A 22368-nucleotide genomic window follows, 5' to 3' on the forward strand; every position below is an offset into this window, starting at 1 on the left:
AGGTTTTCCATCTTCAGGATTGCCTCAGATTGTGTTTTCATTATGGCTTCTATTTCCCTTTTTAGGTCTTGGACAGTTTTATTCTTTTCCTTCTCCCATTTGGCTTTTTTTTTTCTGTGTTTCTTTGAGGGATTTATTCAATTCCTTTACCTGTTTGATTGTATTTTCCTGAATTTCTTTGAGGGATTTATTTACTTCTTTTAAGGCCTTAATCATTTGTTTTCACAACCTCAGATTTAAGATTGTTTTCTTGTGCTTCTGGTGTGATAGTATTCCCAGGACTTGCTGTGGTAGGATAGTTGGGTTTGGGTGATGTCACATAGCCCTGGGATTTGTTGCTTGTGTTCTTGTACTAATTCTTAGTCATTTGGTTGACTTTAGTATTAGCAGGTCTGGTGGTCTCTGATGGTAGCAGGTCTCTGGAGTTATAGGTGGAGATCTTGGTCCCAGATGGCCTCAGTCTTCTGGTTGTCCTACTCCTCCCTGATCCATGCAGTTCTGCTACTCCCTGATCCTCGATGTTGTTCTCTGATCAATGCTGATCTCCAAGGCCACAGATTGGAGCGGGTCCCGGTAAATGGCACAGGCTGGGGAAACTGAAGTTTAGTGCTCATAGGGAAGTGGAGCTCAAGCACTCTGGGCAGACCAAATCACTACTACTGGCAGGCCACTAGATGGGGAAGTGTAGGGGAGGTTTCACCTGTTGGTCCCTGATCTGTGCTGGTCTCTAGGGCTGCAGATTGATGTGGGTCCTGGGAAATGGAACAGCCCCAGGAACTTGGAGTATATTTTAATTATATTTTTAATTATAGATGTGAATTTCTTCAAAGCAAGAAATCGTCAGAGGAAATTGCCCAGTATATTCAAAGCTACGAGGGATTTGTTCATGTAACGGTAATTTACAAGGGCCATTTCTAATAGCATATGTTTGTTACCTAATAATATGTGATTCATCAGGGTGATGTTCATTTCTGTTTGCTTGTTTGTTTTCCCAAATACTCTGTATTTTTCTTCCTTTCTCTTGTCATTGTCCTGCCTCTTCTCTGCAGAGAGGAAAAAAACTCTTGTCTTGTGAAGCTGGAACCACTTAAGACAGTTTCCAGGCTGGCTTTGGGTTGATTCTGCTGCCTCCTTCGTCTTCCCTCTGAGTGAGTCCACTCACTACTCTAGCTATCTCCTGCCACCTCCATCTGGATGTCTGATTCAATTTTCTGTCTAGTACATGGCAGGGGCAGGGTACTCAAAGCTGGCTCCTGAACCTGGTTATTTACACCCTTAAACTAGTAAGGACATCCTAGTGGCAAGCAGTGGGAGCCCACCTCAAACTGAAGCCAAAGGAGACTGTATTGTGTGACTGGGCATGGGCTGACAGTTGGGGTGCAGTTTTCTTAGAGGGAGAGCTGCTTAATTGGAGAGGTTCTTTTGATCGAGGCTCCCTTCCCATATCTCAGTTCCTCATGAGTCAAAATACACCTCTGTATGTAACTGCAGTTCTGTGGTTGAGCAGGGTGTATGGTAAGAGTGAACCTGAGAAGCTTCCATTTCACTGATGTTTGGCACTGCATAAAAGTTTACAAGATCAATAGAAATCAAACCAAAATTAAAGGGCTGCTTTGCTCAAATTCTGCTGCTTGAATGAAAATTCACTTCAGTTTGGGAAGACCTTGTGTTGCAGGCCACAGATAGATGTATATCTTGTAAGTCACCCAATCAGGCAGTAACCTGAATTTCTTTCCCCAGGGAGAACATTTTGTGAATTCCTGGGTCAGAAGAGAATTACCTATGGTATCAGGTAAAACCTCAGGCACATTCCAAAGGCTTTGTTTGGTTCTTTCTTTTTGTGTTTCTCTCTCTCTCTTTCTCTGTCTGTATTTCAGTCTCTGTCTCTCTTTCTCTCTGTCTCTCTGTCTCTCTCTCTCTCTGTGCATACGCTACATATATACAGGTGCTTTTGGAAGCCAGACAAGGGCATCAGATCCCTTCGAGGTGGAGTAACAGGCATTTGTGAGCTGTCTGATGTGGGTGCTGGGAACCGAACTCAGGTCCCCTAAAAGAGTAGAAAGTGCTTTTAACCACTGAGCCATCTCTTCAGCCCTCATCATCTTTCTTCAAAAAATATTTTTATAAGTGATTTCTCCATCATGGTATGACTTTAGTTTGTTTTTTGTTTTCTTACTTTATGGCTGGGGGAAATGGCTGAGCAGTTAATGTACTTCACGCTCCTGAGAAGGACTCAGGTTAGGTTCCCAGCACCTTGTAGTAGCTGACAACTCTTCAAGTCTATTTCCAGAGGATCCAATACCGTCCTCTGACCTCCTTGGCCACTGCACACATGTGGTACAGTCAAACACGCAGACAGAACACCTACATCAAAAATAAAAATAAATGAATCCTTAAAAGTAAATCTTTATAAAATTGACACCCAGTCAGGCACTGTGGCACATGCCTATAATCCCAGCACTCAGGGAGGCAGAGGCTGGTGGATCTTTGAATTTGAAACCTGCCTGGTCTACAAAACTAGTCCAGGACAGACAAGTCTACATGAAGAAAATCTGTCTCTAAAACAAAGAAAAAAAAAACCCAATTTACACTCAGTTATTTCCCTAATGTATATGTATATGCATGGGTCCATGTGTGAATGTTGGAAGCTAGAGGACAACATAGTCCTGAGACAGCATCCTAATACAGGTGAAGGAAATGATCAGATAAAGAAGGAAGCCAAAGAAAGACACAAGTGCCAACCTGCTCCAAACAGAGAAACATACTTGTGAGAACTAAGAAAAACAGTAGAGCAGGCCCATCATTTCATGTCAGAGGCAGTCCCTGTTCCCATTACTATGGAACCCACTTGGACACTGAACTGCCATGAGCTACATCTGTGCAGGGGTTCTAGGTTATCTCGATGCATGGTCCTTGGTTGGAGTATGAGTCACAGGAAAGACCCCTGTGCTCAGATTTTTTCGTTCTGTTGCTCTCCTCGTGGAGGTCCTGTGCTCTCCAGATCTCACTATTTCCCACTTCTTTCATAAGATTGCATGCACTCTGCCCAACAGTTGGCCATAAGTCTCAGCATCTGCTTTGATAGTCTGCAGGGCAGAGCCTTTCATAGGCCCTCTGTGGTTGGCTCCTAACTTGTTTCCTGTTTTCTTTTTCTTCTGATATCCATCCTCTTTGCCTTTTGTGGATGGAGATTGAGCATTATAGCTAGAGTCCTCCCTCTTGATTAGTTTCTTTAGGTGTACAGATTCTAGTAGGTGCTCTTTGATCACCTCCCTCTGAGAGGGAAGCGGCCTTACCAGGCCACAGAGGAAGACAATGCAGCCACTGCTGATGAGATCTGATAGACTAGAATTAGAAGAAAGGAGAGGAGGACCTCCCCTATCAGTGGACTTGGGGAGGGGCATGTGTGGAGAAAGGGGAGGGAAGGTGGGATTGGGAGGGGAGGAAAGTGGGGTTTATGGGGGGGATACAAAGTGAATAAAATGTAATTAATAAAAATTAAAAAAATAATATATATAGGATACATTGTTGAAAAAAAAAGAAAAACAGTAGAATCTATTCGCTATGAATAGATTGTGGCTTAATAGAAGGCAAAAGTCAATAAAAGGTTCTAGACACTAAAAATATTTTTCTGGCTAAATTAAAGTGTAGTATTTCAAATTTCAAAGAAATACTTAAAGCAAAAGGGAAAAAAAGGGGGAATCTAGGATTATGTGTGAACACAGCAAGCTTTCATCTTGAGAAACTTGTCAGACCAAGGTTGGGACACTTTAATTTTCAAGTCCTCACCGTGTGGAGAAGACCTGGCCCAGGGCCAGGATGAGTGTTCTTCCCAGTGTGGTGATCTCAAAGAGCAAGCCATCAAAATGACTGTTTTTAAGAAAGCCACAGGAGAAATGACCTTTCTCAAATCTTCACACTGACTCTGGAAATAGCAATCTCCTCTCAATATTCTTCTATCCTGATGCTAGATGACCAGGGGATAGTATTAAGTTACACTTTAACACAATGACCATGCACAGAAATGAATCGAATGGATGGAATACCCCAGTGTTTTCCACTCTGCTCCAGCAGTTCTAACATGGTCTTTCTTGTACCTCTTATTTCTTCCTGCTCTTCTAACCACCCTCAATTATTCTGACACAAGCACAGATCATGACATCATTCCACCTATACACACAACTAACTTGAACTTTGTTATCAAAGCCTGCTCTTCTCACCCACATCTTTTTACCCAAGCTTACTGCAATGACAGCGTCTTTGCTAATGAAGACTTGAGGAAGACTAACTCCCCTTCTTTCTTATGATTCCCTGTACTCTGCCAAAGGTTTGGTCATGAGTCTTTGCTTTGAAAACACTGCTAGTTAGAGTCTTTCAGATGCGCTCAGTAGACTCCTGTCATACGTTCAATGCACATCCCATCTGTCTTTCTAAATGAGGATTGATCATCTTACACCATGTCTGCTCAATTGATTATCTTTTTTAGGTGTATAGATTTCATTATGTTTATCATATCTTATAGGTCTATATAAGTGAGTATATCCCGTGTTTGTCTTTCTCCTTCTGGGATATTTCACTCAGAACGATCTTTTCTAGATCCCACCATTTGCCTGCAAATTTCATGATTTCCTCCTTTTTGATTGCTGAGTAGTATTCCATTGTATAAAAATACCACAATTTCTGTACCCATTCCACCGTTGATGGACATCTGGGTTGTTTCCAGGTTCTGGCTATTACAAATAGAGCTGCTATAAACATGGTTGAGCAAGTGTCCTTTTTGTGTACTTGAACAAACTTTGGGTATATACCTAGCAGTGGTATAGCTGGGTCTGGAGGAAGCACTATTCCTATTTGTCTTAGAAAGCGTCTGATGGGGAAAGGATAGGAGCTCCACAAGGACCAAATATATCTGGGCACAGAGTCTTTTCTGAGACTGACATTCAACCAAGGACCATGTATGGATATAACCTAGAACCTCCACTCAGATGTAGCCTGTGGTAGCTCAGTAACCAATTGGTTTCCCAAAGTGAGGGGAACAGGGACTATTTCTAACAGGAACTCGATGACTGGCTCTTTGGTCTCCCCACCCCCGAAGGGAGGAGCAGTCCTGTTAGGCCACAGAGGAGGGCTTTGCAGCCAGTCCTGAAGATACCTGATAAAACAGGATCAGATGAATGGGGAGGAGGTCCCCCCCATCAGTGGACTTGGAAAGGGGCACGGTGGAGATGAGGGAGGGAGGGAGGGAGGGACTGGGAGGGAATGAGGGATCGGGACACGGCTGGGATACAGAGTTAATAAAATGTAACTGATAAAAAATAAATAAAATTAAATTAAAAAAAAAAAAAAAGACTTGATGAAGGAGACTTTTAAGGACTGGCCCCACAAGTCACCTGAGGCTGTTGAAGCTCTCGTCAAAGCAGGCCTTTTCTACACAGGTCAGTCAGGGTTTTCCCCTTTAATTTTACATTTCTATGTGTGAATGTTGCCTGCATGTAAGCACATTTGCCACATGCCTGCCTGGTGCCCTCAGAGGCTAGCCAGGGTGTTGGATCCTGGAACTGGAGATATAGTTGCCGTGAGCCAGCATGTGGTGCTGGAAACAAACCTGACTCCTTTGCAAGAGCAGCCAGTGCTCTTTATGCTGAGCATCTCTTTAGCACCTGAAATAGTCAGTATTTTGTGTCTGACAGGTAGTCTAATCCCGGACTTGCACTTTTCTTTATTTTCATTTGTCATAGATCTCTTTGGGGCCTCATAAGACCTTCAGCTTTCCATAGTTCCCTCGGTACTCAGCCTCTGAGCTTGGGGATCCTGAGGTCACTTCATCTGACAGGCCTATTCCACTGTCACAAAACTCACCACCCACATTGTCTTACCGCATTGTCTTCTCTTGCCAGCCTTGCCTGAGTTTCACCGATGAAGTGCTCCTATTTCTAGGGGAGGAGAGCTGGCAATAATGTGAGCAGAGACAGGGGTTCTTCATAATCTGCCTTTCATAGAGGCTCCTAAGTTTGCTCTTCCATCCTGCCCCAGCTACAAGTATATTCTTCCAATTTACTCAGTAAGCAATCTTGTTGGTTGCCTATGTCTGTGAATGTCCCATATGTCATCATTGTCCAGAACAGACAGAAATCTCTGCTCTCATGAAGCTCCTACTCCAGATGCTGATGGCAAATCTTTCAGGATGATGGTTTGGGACAGGTTTCATCAAAGCACACGGTGCACGGGAACCTTCAGTGACTGTTGCTGACTGTTGCTGACCACCCCATGGAAGGACCAAGAGTCCTGTGTGAACTCTTGCCTCCTGTGCGTGGTATTGCCACATAATCCAACTGGAGGAGCAAGCAGGATTTCACTAGTGAAATCTGGTGTCGAATTCTTGTGAGTTAACAGGTGTATGTGCTCTTGAGCTGACCCCATCTCCTTTTCCTAGGCATAAAGGACCTTGTCCGGTGTTTTTCCTGTGGAGGATGTATGGAGAAGTGGGAGGAAGGTGACGACCCATTAGTAGACCACACCAAGTTTTTCTCAAAGTGAGCAAAGTGAATTCTGTTGACTTTGAACTCACTTCATCTGTTATTCCCTCACTGTCCAGGTTTGTTATCTGTGGGTAGTGTCTGCTCACTCTCTGGTTCCCACTGTGAAGAATGTATCCATGTATCTTTATTTCTTTTCCCTCTTGATACTCTCCCTGTCTAGCTTTTTTACTCATCATAGTAAGATCATAGTTTTTTGTTGGATCTATGTACACACTTTTAAAAACAGGATCTGTGTAGCACAGACTGTTATAACAATTCTAGTAGGACTTGATCTCATGATCCTCCTGCCTCAGCCACCTAAGCCCACTGCTGAGAGCACATCATGTCTGCCAGTTCTAGGCCTTTCTGATTTTTTTGAGTACAAACTAGTTTTTCTTTTCACCTCCTTTTAGAATGCTTTATGGGTTTCTATTTCTATTGTCTAATATTTCCTCAGTGGTTTTCTTTTTCCAGTGTTGTTGGTTGAAGAACTGATTTAAGCACCCCAGGCAATCACTTTACTATAGAGCTACTCTCACCCCTTTTCTGTCAGTCTTCAAATGTATTTTTATTCCTCTTCTACATAAGAAAACCCTAGAAAGGTCCACTTGCACAATGAAATTTGTCATTATGTAGTAATTAGAATTTTCAAAGATAAATATCAATATGCGCAGATTGAAAAGTGGGTATTTCTAGGCAAGGTGGTTGACACATGAAGTCCTAGGTCTCAGGAAGCTGAATGACGAAAAATGTAGTTTTGTTTTATATTAAATACTTTGATATGAATTATCCTAAAGTTGATCTGTTTTGAAATCCAGCACTTGTAATTAAGAAACAAGAGTCTTTTGATCTGGTTTCCCTTGGAAGGCAGGAAAATCTGCAACTGTGTTGGTACCTCGGCAGTCTGTGTTCAGTTCCACCAGTGTGTTTTCTTTCCATCCAACACATACCTAAAAGTGCTCTAAATTGATTTAAGTTTAATTATTAACATTTAAATGTAAAGGTTTAAATAACCATCTGGTCTTGAGATAGCATGCTAATAGTATCTGAATCACTTAAAATATTCCTTAAAAATGTTTTCTTAGTGTACATTAATACATACAATAACACGGCATATATATACATTATGTTTTACATATATGTTATATATATATTACAGTTTGCTACAATCATGCTCACCACCGTCCTCCCATTACCTTCTCTTATCTCTCTCTAGCTCTTCTCAGCTCTCTTCCTTCTAAAATCACATGTTTTCTGCTAGCCCAGGGCTATATAGCAAGATTTCTCCTGGTTTTAAATAAATAAATAAATAAATAAATAAATAAATAAATGAATAAATAAATAAATACATAGAACATTTTCATCTCATTTTAAGTTAGAAGATGAGTGACAGCAGTGGTCACTTTTTTCTTTTACTTTTCAAAGTATTTGACTTTTGGGTGTTTTGTCTGCATGTATATCTGCACTGCTTGCATGCCTGGTACCCACAGAGGTCAGAATGATGGCATCAAATATCCTAGAACTGAGTTACAGGAGGCCGTGAACTGCCTGATATGGGTGTTGGGAAGCAAGCCTGAGTCCTCCACAGGAGCAGTGACTGTTCTCCCATGGAAACATTTTCAGGCCCCACTTTTTTTCTTTTTTTTTTAGTTGTATGTAGAAAATAGTTGAGAATGCCAGGTCCTTCTTCTCAATTCCTGTGTGGCAAATTGGAAGAGAATTTGGTTGTACTTAAAACTTGTTCTAGAATCTATCAACAAACTTTGTTTTATTTTAATTAAAACTAGCATACGTAATGTGTATGTACTGTAGTTATGGATCTAGTTTAAAGGACAATAACAATAAAGCCTAGGAGCTGAGTTGAGTGCTAAAGTCAAGAAGTCAAGGTCTCTCAATGCCTCAGAGGCCACCTTGCCACTCCCTTGTCCTGAGGATGCTGCCCTCCTCATCCAGGGGCAAACACATTCTTGATTTTCAGTTCACTGTCCTTTTACCAAACACACGCACACACACATCTACATGAACCTTCAACTTTGCCTGTTCTTCTTCAGTTGTTTGTTGTTTCTTTTTATTTTAGTTCTATGTCTGTTGTGTGTGTGTGAAAGGGGACAGGAGGTTGAATCCAGAGTGTCATGACTGAGAAGCAGCACATTGCCACTGAACTACTGCTCCAGCCCTCACATTGTTTAAGACAGAATTCTAGTATGTCTACAGAGTGAGTCCTAGGAAGCCAGGGCTACACAGAGAAACCCTGTTTCAGAAAAAAAAAACAATTAAAAAATTTGCTGTGTAGCTGATCTTGATTTGAAGTATAGCTCAGATTTCCCTTGAACTCACATCTTCTTACCTTACTCTCATGAATACTACATGCATAGCCATGTGCTACCATAATCGACTGGCTTGCCTGCTATGTTTGTTGGGGGGCTGGTCAGCTGGTAGAGGGGTGTTTGAGACAGAGTGCCAGATAACCCGGGATGACCTCCAACTCAGTGTTTAGGGAGGATGGTCTTAAACTTATCCAACTGCCTCCATATCCCAAGTGCTGGATGACAGGCATGCTCCACCACACACAATATTTTTTTGTTTTTTAGCTTATTCATTTTTATTTTATACATTGGTGTTTCATCTGCATGTGTGAGGAAGTCAGATCCCATGGAGCAAGAGCTATAGACAGTTGTGAGCTGTCATGTGGGTACTGAGAATTGAGCTCTGGCCTTCTGGAAGAGCAGCCAGTGCTCTTGACCACTGAGCCATCTCTTTAGCCCCAGCTTTTGTTTAGATAGACAACAGCAAGATGAAAACTTACAATTGGCAACAATGACCATATCCTTTCTTCCAAGTGTCTCTCTAGGACACCCCAAGGCTCTCAGTTGCTAATGGGAGTCTGGAATGAACATAAATTCAGACCTTAACAAGAATAGAATTCCAGAGACTTACAACAAGGTCAAAGTGCAGACAATAAGTGACATTGATTGCTCATTCCTAAGGAGGACACTTCCTTCTCCCAAACTCAGGGGCCATTGCAGAAGTGGAGTCCAAGAGGTCATAAGAGCCAGAGGTTGTAGAGGACTTTGTCTTGGGTTTGTCTTGTTTTGTGCACAGCAGGGTCCTTCCCTCCGGAATTCAGTTGCCGTGGTTGCCTATCCATACAAGCCTGTGCCAAATCCAGCCAAGCCAAGCTCCCCCCCCCCCCGTAGGAGGGGAGCTGTTGACACTTGTTCAGCCCATGGGCCTTGAGATTTCCTGAGCTCTGCTGGATGGCCCCGTGTCCACTCACACTTGAGCGGCACTAATTGAATTCAGCTAAAAGAGGATACGAAGCTGGGAGGCAACCTCACTTTAGGAGGAGTCTGGGGAAACTGAAGAAAGGCAATGGGGGTTGATATAATCCACATACATTGTACACACATCTGTGATTTCCAAAGAATGAAATACTTTTTAAAAAAGAACAGGCTTCCAAATCGTGGCTCAGAAAGCTCTGCCACATTGATCAGCGATTATGGATGAATGAGAGCAACAGAGAGTGGTGTGCAGAGGAGATAATTGGCAAGGGAGAGAGGAATGAGTCAGGAGAGGTGCTCAGGGGAATTTTGCAGTTCTGATTGACTAGTAATGAGATTGCTTCTTTATTACAAAGGTTTCATAGAACAAAGACAGACTAATGACAGACTAACCTATCCAAGAAGTGCAGATGATTTGTTTGATTTTTCATTACGAAGTGTTACAACTTCAGTCATGATTAGAAAATATAAACAGAACAGATTTATGCTTATTATAAGCCTTATAACTCCAAGTTATAGAATCTAAAGATTGTCTTATCCAAAGCAACCACATTTCTTATGTAACAGCCTGCTTTTAGGCAGGCAGTATTTGTAGTTTTAAGGCACTCCAGACAAACAGAAAACACCTGAACTTTTTTTTTTAATGAAGAGCAAATATTAATACCTAACTCCGTTTACTACTTGTGTCATCATCTACACTATAAAGTAGGAACAAGTTATTTTAGTCAATCTGTCTTATTTACTGAGTTCTCTTCCTCCAGGGGTGTACCCTGTATGACCCCCTATCTGTAAACTACATTTTCAGAGAGTTCTAAGCGTATTGTAAAGGGAGGCCTTGAATCTGTTACCTGGTTTTCTGGCCAGTCAGAGCTTGTCCTTATCTTTGTTTTCCCTGTACCAATTACACTGTTTGAGTTTGCTTAAGGGCAGATATCCACAAAATATTCCTGTAGTAACGGCTTCATGAAATAGTTTCTAGCTTACATCCTAATCTGTGCTCAGTGATCTCCAAAGCATAAGAAACCTTTACAACAGTGGCCAGATACTGTTATTTTTTCTAAAAGGAAATAACTCAGACATAATTTTCTTGGGAAAAGACAGAAAAAAATCATAATGCTGAATGCACCCCCCCAATAAAACACATAGATCCTAAAAACCTACAAAAGAGGGAAAGAATGAAAATGATTGCTGCATTTGTTTCACCTATGCTAGAGCCCTGTCAAACAGCTGTGCAGGCTTCATGACTTTTGCTGTTTCCAATGGATATGGCTGTGCCATCAGATGCTCCCAGAGCCTTGGTGTGAGGTTGACATAGACCTCTCGTATATATGGCTCAACACTCAATAACCAAGTATTCTCTGTACTACAGTGAGAAGCTTATGTAGCCAAGGATCAAAGCAGCAGCATTCGTTGCATAGGAACATAAATATTTAGAAGGAATTTTGACAGGATGTCCATTAAGCCAGATAGCATTCCTAGACCCTTCCCTGCTAAGACCTTTAGAGAGTTTCTGGGCCATGTGCTTTTTACCAGGCTTAATTTAGGTTTTTGTTTTCTTTCATTTTGCCTTTTTGAAATAGGGTCTCACTGTGGTGCCCTTTCTATTCTGACTTTGCTATGTAGATCAGTCTGGGCTTTGACTCAGAGATCCACCTGTCTTTGACACCCAAGTGCTGAGATTTACAGGCCTGCCCCACCACACCCAGCTTGACCACTTTTGGAGCATCTGTTAAGCAGCCTCAATTCCAATACAAAAGCAGTTGGTTATCCCTAAAGATTTAGGCCACTTTTCACCATTGGCCTCATCTTGTCTGGCATGATGGTGATGTTGTAGAATGCAGGTGGCCTTCCTCCCCCAGCAGACTGCAAAACCTCTTCCAGTACTGTGACAGAAAGGTAGCAGGGAGGAAATTCTGAGTCAGTTCTAGCTTGATTTCTCTCTATCCTGAAAGCAACATGCTCTGTGTATTCAGAAATAGGTTTGTAGTTCTGTCCAACTTATTTTGTGAGACAGGTCTCTCATTAAGCCTGGAGCTGGTCAATGAGACTCACTGGCTGGTTAGTGAGCCCCTACAGTCTTCCTGTCTCTCCTTCTCTAAGATTACACTGTCCCTATTGCCTCGCTGTTACACAGGTGCTTGAGAACTGAGCCTAGTCTCCATGTTTGTGCAGCAAGCATCAAATTTTTATTTAACTGTGTGATAACTATGTTTTTATTCTTAATGTGAATTTCATGTAGTTGGCACACTCAGATTTTGTGGGTTTGTTTCTGACAGTTTGACAAGAGTTGAAATGGTTAAAAATTATTGTTAACTAAATTTTTAATTGCACACTTTGTTTAGTATTTTTTAATGTCCTTTGTTGTTCTTTTTCCATGACTCTATAGTTTTCTCATATTTTAATCTGTGAAATTTTATTTATTTTTTATCATGTTCGCTTAGGTAATGTGTGTTTGTGTGTGCACTGTGTGTTCTACATAGGGCCAAAGGGAAACAGGGATTATCCTCTCCTTTATGTCATCCTCTTGTTCCCTTGAAGCAGGGTCTCTCTCTGAACCTACTGGCATCCAGCGAGCCCAAGTTATCCTCTTGCCTCTGCACCCACAGTGCTGTGTCACTATTTTATATTCTTTAAGATTATTTTAGCTGGTTTCACGGACAGGCACTAACTCTGTTCTCACCCCAAAACATTTCCTGAATATCTTCACCATTACTTTACAAACCACATGCATTGTTATTGGAACCCAGAGACTGAAGGTTATACAGGATGCAAGACTGACAGAGTCACTGAAAATGTTCACTTTCTGCCTCATTCCTGGTCCTGAATCTTCATGTTCTCCATAAAGCTAATGCAGACACTTAACTGCATGGAACCATTTCATGACTTTATCTTCTCTGCATAATTGTGTATTTCTTCAAAACTTGAAGTCCTCTGCAGAAGTGATTCCAGCCCTTGAGAGCCACCATGCACTTCTGGAAGCCATGGTAATGAGCCCCGCCCCTTCTCTGACTCAGCAACACAAGATTGTGGGGTTGAGCTGTGATTGTCAACTGTAAATGTATCATAATTAGATAGAGTCCACGAGAATCTAAGAAGCAACTGTCACATGATAGCTATAGATGGGGCATCATAGTGAACAGTGAGCCCTTTTCCCAGAAGCAGCAGACCCTTGAGACTCTTTTAGACTTCAACTTGATTAAAATGTAGACTAAACACATTCCGTCTGCCCTTTTCCTGTAGGGCAGTAGGCTTGACTTTCTGCTAGAACTTTTGAACATTAAAGTCACGTGTCCTTTTCCTTGGTTGGACTTTTGCTTGAGACAGATTTTCAGATTTTCAGCTAAGATTGCTCTTGAATTTTCTGTGTAGTCAAACCTGACCTGGAACTTGTGATTTCTGCCTCGGCCTTAAAAATGCTATGGTTCCAACTATCTGCACCCATATCCAGCTGATTTGACTTTTGATGTTGTTTCTTGTATTGAAACCAAGACCCCTTTTGTGCTACACAAGCACTCTGAAGTGAGATATATTTCTGGCCTATGAATGTGCTTGGTGAACAAAACCAAATGCCAAGTAGTAAATCAGGAAATCTATTTTTGCAACATAAGACACAACTATGAATTCAATCGGCATACCAACTGCTGCATGCTGCAATTGTTTGGTACGTGTGCTATGATTGCCTTCCCACAAAGCAAAAGCAAATCTGGGAATCATGGCTCATGTCTACAATATAGCATTCTGGAAGCTGAGGCAAGAAGATGGTTGTGAGTTCAAGATCAGCCTGGATTATACTATAAAACCCCATCTCTAAAAAAAAAAAAAAAAACCAACAACAAACAAACTGGAAAAAATGAAGAAAAAAGGGTGAAAACTGAAAAGATAATCAACTCTGGGTTGAAGTGATATGTGTACAGTATTTGTGAATTTCAAAATGTCCAAATGACATTGCAAGGGCTGGAAATGTTGTTCAGTTGGTAGAATACATGCCATAAACAGAGTGAAGTCTAGAAGACTTTGGGTTCTCAATGATAACATAATGTCTCACTATCATGCAAATTTTAATTTAATAAAGGATTTCCCTTTCAAAGGAAATCACAAGTGAAAGCAATCACGAGGACCCAGTTCATCCCACCAAGGCCCGTAAGAACGTGAAAGCACATGGGATTCTGTGTATTTGTACGTGGGCTTTGGACAGGAAAGTGTGTTTATAATTGTCCAAGGAGCTCCTAGAGGAGAGCACTGAGGTGAAGGGAGCCGTGGGTGAGAGAGCACTCCCATGGCATCTTGAGAGTGAATGCAGGACTACAGACAGCGGTCCTCATGCCAGATCCAAATCAGCCAGTGTTAAAGGCATCATGCAGCAGGCTGGTCTCCTGAGATCCTAAAGGGAAATTAGCTTGCCAGGATATCCAAGTCCTTGCCAAATGAGAGGCCTTAGACATAGTACCCCACATTCTGATGCTATGGAAAGGTGAGAGGGTCTTAGGGTATGAAGGGGGGGTATGAAGGAGAGGAGAGTCCTAATTCACCCTTAGCAGACAAGCAAAGCAATCAAAGAGATGTGAAGGTACATCGTCCTCTGCCTCCCTTCTCTCCACAGGCTTGGCTCTGAGGGAAGCCCAGTGGTTTCAAGAGGCAAAGAGTCTGAGTGAGCAGCTGCAAGGCGCCTACACCAAAGCCACTTTCTGCCACATGAATTTGCCAGAGGTGTGCTCTAGCCAAGGCACTGACCACTTGCTTGGCTGTTATGTGTCCATAGTTTCAAAGCACATCAGCAGGCCAGTGCAAGGTGCCCTGACAATCCCCGAGGTCTTCGCCAATCTCAGCTCGGTCATGTGTGTGGAGGGGGAAGCTGGCAGTGGGAAGACAACCTTCCTGAAGAAAATAGCTTTTCTCTGGGCATCAGGGTGCTGTCCCCTGTTGAACAGGTTCCAGCTGGTCTTCTACCTCTCCCTTAGTTCCACCAGACCAGACCAGGGTCTGGCCAGCATCATCTGTGCCCAACTCCTAGAGGCAGGAGTCTGCATTAGTGAAGCGTGCCTGAGCAGCATTATCCAGCAGTTAAAACACCAGGCGTTGTTCCTGTTGGATGACTATAATGGGGTGGACTCGCTCCCCCAAGCCCTAGAGACACTGATTACAAAAAACTACTTGTCACGAACCTGCTTATTGATCACTGTCCATACAAACAGGACCAGGTCCATCCATCCATATCTGGTTACAATTCTAGAGATCAAAGAGTTTCCTTTTTATAATACACTCTCTGTATTACAGAAGGTCTTCTCACAGAGTATAACACTTCTGCAAGAGTTTATGGTTTACTTTGGACAGAATGTGGATTTACAGGGAATTCACAAAACTCCTCTCTTCATGGCAGCAGTCTGTACTGACTGGTTTCAAAATCCTTCTGACCAGCCCTTTCATGATGTGGCAGTTTTCAAGTCCTATATGAAGTACCTTGTCCTTAAAGTACAAAGCTGCAGCTGAGGCCCTCAAGGCCACTGTGTCCTCATGTGGGCAGCTGGACTTGAGAGGGTGTTTTTCTTCATGCTTTGAGTTCAACAATGATGACCTCACAGAGGCTGGAGTGGATGAAGATGAAGACCTGACCACCTGCTTGATGAGCAAATTCACTGCCCACTGAGACCAGTCTACCGGTTTTTAAGTCCTCTCTTCCAAGAATTTCTTGCTGCCATGATGCTGACTGAACTCCTGGGTTCAGACAGGCAGGAAGAGCAAGACCTGGGAATTCATTATTTGAGACAAATTAACTCGCCCTTGAAGGCTCTGACCACCTACAACAACTTTTTGAAGTATGTCTCCAGCCACCCTTCATCAAAGGCAGGGCCAGAAGTTGTGTCTCATTTGCTTCAGTTGGTGGATGAGAAAGAGTCGCTGAAGAACATGTCTGAAGAAGAGGATCGTGTAAAGCACCAACCAGAACCTTCCTTGATAACACAGTCAATTAAAAAATTGTGGCAGTTTTCTCCTGTAGCTTTTTCCTCGATTTTTTCAGAAAATTTGTTGGGCATTGCTCTAAACTTTGCTTATGAAAGCAACACAGTTTCTGCATCTTCTCCATTTTTTTTTTTTTTTTTTTTTTTTTTTTTTTTTTTTTTTTTTTTTTTGCAATTCCTTCGAGGGAGAACACTGGCTTTAAATGTATTGAATTTCCAATACTTTTGGGACCACCCAGAAAGCCTGTTACTGTTGGCAAGTATAAAAGTCTCCATGAATGGAAATAAAATGTCACCTAATGTAGATTACTCAGTCATGAAAAAGTGTTATGAAACATTACAGCCACCAACTATAGATGAGGACTAAGCATCTGCCTTTGAACATATGAAGGAATGGGAGGAAATTTTAGCTAAAAACGAAGAGAATTTATACAGTTTTTTGAATAACCAACGCAGCCATCTACCCAAAATAAATTCTGGGTATTGGAAACTGTCACCTAAGCCACACAAGATCCCTAGGTTGGAAGTTGCAGTGGCCAACATGGGCCCAGCAGACCAAGCACTGCTCCAGGTCCTAATGGAAGTCTTCTCAGCTTCACAGAATATTGAGTTCTGCTTTTCCAACAGCAGTGGCTTTCTTGAAAGCATCTACCCAGCTCTGGAGCTGAATCAGACCTGTGTCACCAAGTGCTCCGTGTGCAGGCTGGAGCTCAGCACAGCAGAACAGGAGCTGCTTCTCACCCTGCCTTCCCTGCAGTCTCTTGAGGTCTCAGGGACAGACCAGTTACCAGGTAGCCCGAGTGTGCTTACACAAGCAGTCTGGCTGAGTCTGTGTTTTCTCATCCTTAGTGTTAGATGAGTAAACTTCTCAGGCACAAGCCATGAATGTGCCTTGATAGGAGAGATCTGAATACTCTCACTGTTTGAGGCAGTGTATAAGGCCCGGGGTAACTCAGAGAACACTAGGAAAATATTGCCACCATCATTTCATCTCTCAAGGTCCTCAGAAGGGTGCTTGAGTAGCTTGTTGTTGGTAAATGGGGCATTGTGTGTCAGATGATGCTGGAGAACCTTCTGCACTCTCGCTGCCCAGAGGAGGAAATGGCTTCTCCACAGAAGACATTTAATCTGCATAAATAATAATTATGTCTTCTCCTAAGCGCTGTTTGATAGTTTTCAGGATAGACTTTATAATGATGTGTTTTAAAATATATTTATTTCACTGTGTGTGTGTGTGTGTGTCTGTGTGTTCCTGTGCTTGTATGTGTAGTTGCCCCCAGAGGTAAGAAGAGAGTGTCAGATCTTTTGGAGCTGTAATTACAGGTTGTTTCAGCTGCCTAATGTGGGTGATGGGAACCTAACTGTGGTCCTCTGTAGAACAACAGGAGCTCTTAGTTGCCGAGCCATCTTTTCAGCTCCTAGACTTTACTATCTTTTATTCAGTTCATTTCTCAGTTTTTATACCATGGCAAATATTTAATTTTTAAATTTTGTTATTGTTAGTAGCAGAACTTTGATTTTTCTTTAGCAGCATGCTATATGCTCAAGTATTCTTTGCTCTGTCTGTATTGGCCTTTTACTTTTTTTAAAAACTTTTTTAATGACTTTTTTGTTTTTTTAATAATTTATTTAATTTATATTTTATGTGCATTTGGTGTGATGATGTCAGATCCCTTGAAATTGGCATCACAAACAGTTGTGAACTGCCATGTCGGTGTTGGGAATTGAACCCTGGTCCTTTGGAAGAGCAGACAGCACTCTTAACCACGGAGCTATCTCTCCAGCCCCGTCCTTTTTCTTTTTAAGAATTACTTTTGAGATTATAAAATATATCATGTCCTTTTTTCCTATCTTCCATCCAAGCCTTTCCATATACCCGTCCTTGCTCTCTTTCAGATTCATGGCATGTTTTTAAAATTAGTTGTTGATATTGATATTGACATATATACATACATGTGCGTATATATATTTCTAATATACTTGTATACTAATTATGTGTATACATTTCTCAATACTTAAATACCGGCTCAGTCTGAATACTACTACTTGTATATATGATTTAAGGGCTGACCATTTGTTAGGACATAACCAACTGGCATGCTCTTCCCTGGGAAGACTGTTTTTCCCATCATTAGCATCCCTTAGGTTTTTATAGTTCTTTGTGTAGGGTTGAGGCCTCATGAGCCTTCAATCTTTTTTTTTCCTTTTTACTTCTTTTTTCCTTCCTTCTTTTTCTCTGTTTATTTTGTTTGCCTGTTTTATTGTTTTTACTGACATTTATTTCATTATATTTTTGACAATGTCATACATGAGTGCTGTATTTACATACTTTCTATGCCATGCTCTCTTCCCTCCAACACCTACTATTGTTCCCCAGTTCCCTGTCAACCTAGTCTACATATCTGTATATATAAACACACATATAAATACAAACTGCTGAGTCTATTAGTGTTGCTTGTATATGTATGTGCTCAGGCCTGACCACTTGGGATTGGATAACCTGCTGGGCATTGTCTGTGGAGAAGCTGAGTCCCCTCTCAGCGTCCACTAATCACACATAGCTCTTCATCCTAGGGTGGAACTACCCATATTGTTTTTAACTGGTGTTGTCATTGTATAGGCCTTGCTTAGGCAACCACATTGTTGAGATTTTATGGTGTAGCTTTCTGGTCATATGTATAGAAGATATTATATGTATAGAAGAATATCTCATAGCAGATATTCTGATCCTCTGGCTCTTACAAGCTTCCTGTCCTCTCTTCTACCATGTTCTCTGAGCCTTGGGTATAAGAGCAGTCTTATATATATCAATTGTGGTGGGCTCCCCATGGTAGCTTGTTCTCTAGATTTTGTCCAGTTGTGGACTTCTGTTATAGTCTCTGTCTTCTATGAAAAAGAAGCTTCTTTGACAGGTGATGGTGGCATACACCTTTAATCCCAACACTTGGGTGGTAGAGGCAGACAGAGTTCTGTGAATCTGAGACAGTCTGGTCCACAGAGTGAGTACCAGGACAGCCAGGGTTATGCATTGAAACCCTGTCTCCAAAAACCACACACACATACACAAAAGGAAAAAGAAAAAAAAGAAAAAAAAAGAAGCTTCTTTGATTTCTTTGCTGCAGATCGACAGCTACAGTTCTCTGTGGATATAAGGACAAATATTCAAAATGCAGGTAGAAATTACACTAGTTTAGCAAATGGCAAGAGTAGGCTATCTTCTAGGGGCCATGACCTTACCAGCCACAGGAAGTTAGCTAGGTTTATGGTAGCAGGCATGAATTTCCTATTCCTGAGCAGCCTTTACATTTTATTGGGTAGGTGTCGGTTACCTCCAAGATACAAAAAGCCATTAATATATCATAGGATATACCATCCATGCTGGTCATTGTTATGGTTCATAGGCTTTGTGGCTGGGTAGGACGGTGAATTGCTTTTCTCTCTTGACAGCTTTCATAGCACCTTTGTGTACTGTGAGCGTTAATCTTGTTTGTTTGTTTGTTTTCTTTGTCTTAATCAGTGGTGAAAAAATGGTCTCAGAACTGTTTGTCTCAATTGGCCATTTAAGTTTAATAGTAAAATACTGGTTAATGATAACAATGCATCGTAAAACCTTCAGAAGAAAAGAAGAATGTTTCCTGGACCTTTGTGTGTGTGTGTGGCAGTTTTAAGTTATTAGTTTTCAAAATCAGTACTTTTTAATGGACACAACTTGACCAAAAATCTGTCACAGAATTTTGAGACCCATTAAAACAAGTTTAATGAGAAAAGAGAGAAAGAGAGAGTTAGTCTTTAGGGAAGAGGCTTCCAAGGACAGTTCTAGATTCTTTCATGTCTTGAGCTTGAAGTATGTGGTGTCTTGAGTAAAAGGATCCTGTCATCAAATTCTGTGAGGCAACCAAGGGAAACAGCAAAAGCCTATGTTATATTGGAGGGGAGGGTCTCCTGACCACAATATGAAGAGAAATTTTTATACCTTGCACTTGGACTTTATTTTTTTCATGGCATTTCACCTCTGGTGGCATAACTTCACTTCAGTTATGTTTATATGTACACCTATACTTACATATATTATATGTGCATTTTTAGGTAAACATTAAATACGACTTTTTCCTGGTTTTTAAAAATGTGCCTCCTGTTTGGTTTTGGTGTTTAGATAGCGTCTTTGCTTGCCCAGGTTAGATTTAAACTCACCGTGTGCTGGACAGTTCTGCTTCTACATATCTCATCCGTGAAAAAAAATTAATGTGATGAAAAATATCCACTCACAGATTCCAGAAGAGCTGGTTGACTCTCATGCAACAGGTAGACAAAGCAGGGTAGGAATGTAGCTTAGCTGGTAGAATGTTGATATGCCATAAACATGCATTGTATAACATAAACATTCGTAAGATCTTGGGTTGAATTCCCAGCACTGTGCAAACTGAGCAAGGTTGTTCATGTTTGTATTCTCAATACATGGTAGGTGGTGGCAGAAGAAATTCATGGGCAGCCTTGGCTACATACTAAATTTAAGGTCAGACTGGGAACTTGAGATCCTGTCTCAAAATAAGAGAAATGAGAAAAATGTAGATGGAGGGATAGATGGAAGGGAGTGTAAAAGAAAATGGAAAGTGAGAAATAATTTAATTTTATTTTAATCTCAAAACAATTTAAAAATTAAAGATAAGAGATATAGGATAAAAAATATAGCTCAAAGTAGATCAATGACAGTTCAAGAATGAAACCATAACAGGTAATCTTTTAGACCTTAGATTTGAAAATGGATCCTTAACTATAACATAGAACACAAAAGAAAAATTATGCTTTTGAACTAAGAAAACAACCATCAGGTTTCTATTACCCTAAGTTTACAGCAGTGGAATGAATACCTTGGCAGTAACTAAATGCTTTTTTATTGAACAGAAGGCAGAAACATCCCCCCCCCCACAAAGACACAAGTAACATTGGACAAACCAATCAGGTGTATTTATATTTTGGGGAATATATGTATACACACACATATGTGTGTGTAAAACAATTATATTTTCCTTCATTCCTCTTCTTTGCTTCAACCTCTTTGATGAAATCCCCCTTGCTCTCAATCGATTTTATGACCTTTTTCTTTTTTTTTTTTTTCAATGCAGTTTATTCAGGAACCTTGAACAATCATCTGACCCTGGGGAAAGCCAGCCCACAACTTAAATAGCCTCTGGGTAGCCAACCCAGGCGTGCCACGTGGGCAATGCAGATAGGTCCACATACATGGAAGCAAGCCAGATCCTCAGCCTTAGCCAAATGTGGAATTGTTTGTGACAGAGAGTACTCACCATCAGGAAGGTGGAAGGTGGAAACCAGCTCCATCTTTAAGGCATAGCATTCCGCAGCTCTCTACAGTTCCCCCTTTTTGTTTTAGACGCATCAGGCAAGAGTAGAGGTCTGATCTCTGATATTAGAAATAAATTGGGACTTTGTACTGATGTTCATTTAGGTGTCATCCACCCAAAGAGCATCAGACCCTTTTTCTCAGAGGCGGGACCTGGGGCATCAACCCGCATGCAATCAGACATGCTCTTCTCTGGGTCGAAAGCGGCTGACCCTGAGTGCAGTGCTTAGCCTCGCATCCTGAGCGTAACATTTTAGCTTTTTATGGTAGCCCACCATGCTTGGGGAGACTGTCCTGCTTCAATGGCTATAAAGGCCTGAATGGTCATGGCTGCATTATGCTGTTGTGAGACTCTAATCTTGCATATATACCACAGGCAAACCAAGGAGACCAACACCAGAAGGCCTGCTAACGCTCCCATGCCTGCCCATTCCTTCAGATGATTCATGGCTGCATCAATCCATGTTGATAATCCTGTGGCTAGTCCTGCGTCCACTCTGGTAGAATTTACTGTGACAATGGCCACTCTCAGCTGCTCCATCGTAGCATCGAATTCTCCAGTCCAATTACCTAAAATATAGCTAGACAATTGTTTAGACAGATTTGCAGCACAGGAAAAATTCTCATGTTATATGCTAGTGACTCAAAGTCCAGCATATTTTCATTGACAGACAAGTTGAGCGATTTGCCATAGGGTATCCATTTGCTCCTGCACGAGGTCAATCCTCTGATTGAACACCATCAAGTTTCCTTTTAGTTGAGCATTAATTCAGTTTTGTACAACTAAGGCATGAGCTACATTGGCTAAATGATTATTCAGGGTCTGAGCAATGACCTTTTTCTTTACATGTTTTATACACACATACATACACACACACATATGCAACCTGCTCAGTCCATACAATGTTGCACACGCACACATATGGATGCAAAATATATTTGCATCCATATCAGTCCATATGATGTCACACACACACAGAGTGATGACCATTTGTCATTGTATAACCATTTGGTGTGCTCTTCCCTGGGAAGAGTATTAATCCCTGTCTTAGCATCCTTAGTTGCCTGATGTTCTTCCGTGTGTCTGAGGCTTCATGAGCTTCAGCCTGTCCACGTTAGCATGTCCATTGGTGTGAATCTTGTTCAGGTCATGTTTAGGAAACCTTCTCAGTGAGACTTCATGGGTGTAGATTCTCTGACATTTCCAGAAGACAGAACCTCAGTAAATCTTGGCATTCCTCTGGCTCTTA

General features: G+C 41.5%; 1 pseudogene; it reads left to right on the forward strand.

Annotated features, from left to right (window-relative positions):
- The window catches only part of LOC132654526 (baculoviral IAP repeat-containing protein 1a-like), a 58540-nt pseudogene that overhangs the window by 19664 nt on the left and 16508 nt on the right, over nt 1-22368 (forward strand).

The sequence above is a fragment of the Meriones unguiculatus genome, chromosome 6, assembly GCF_030254825.1.
Source record: "Meriones unguiculatus strain TT.TT164.6M chromosome 6, Bangor_MerUng_6.1, whole genome shotgun sequence".
Taxonomy (NCBI): domain Eukaryota; kingdom Metazoa; phylum Chordata; class Mammalia; order Rodentia; family Muridae; genus Meriones; species Meriones unguiculatus.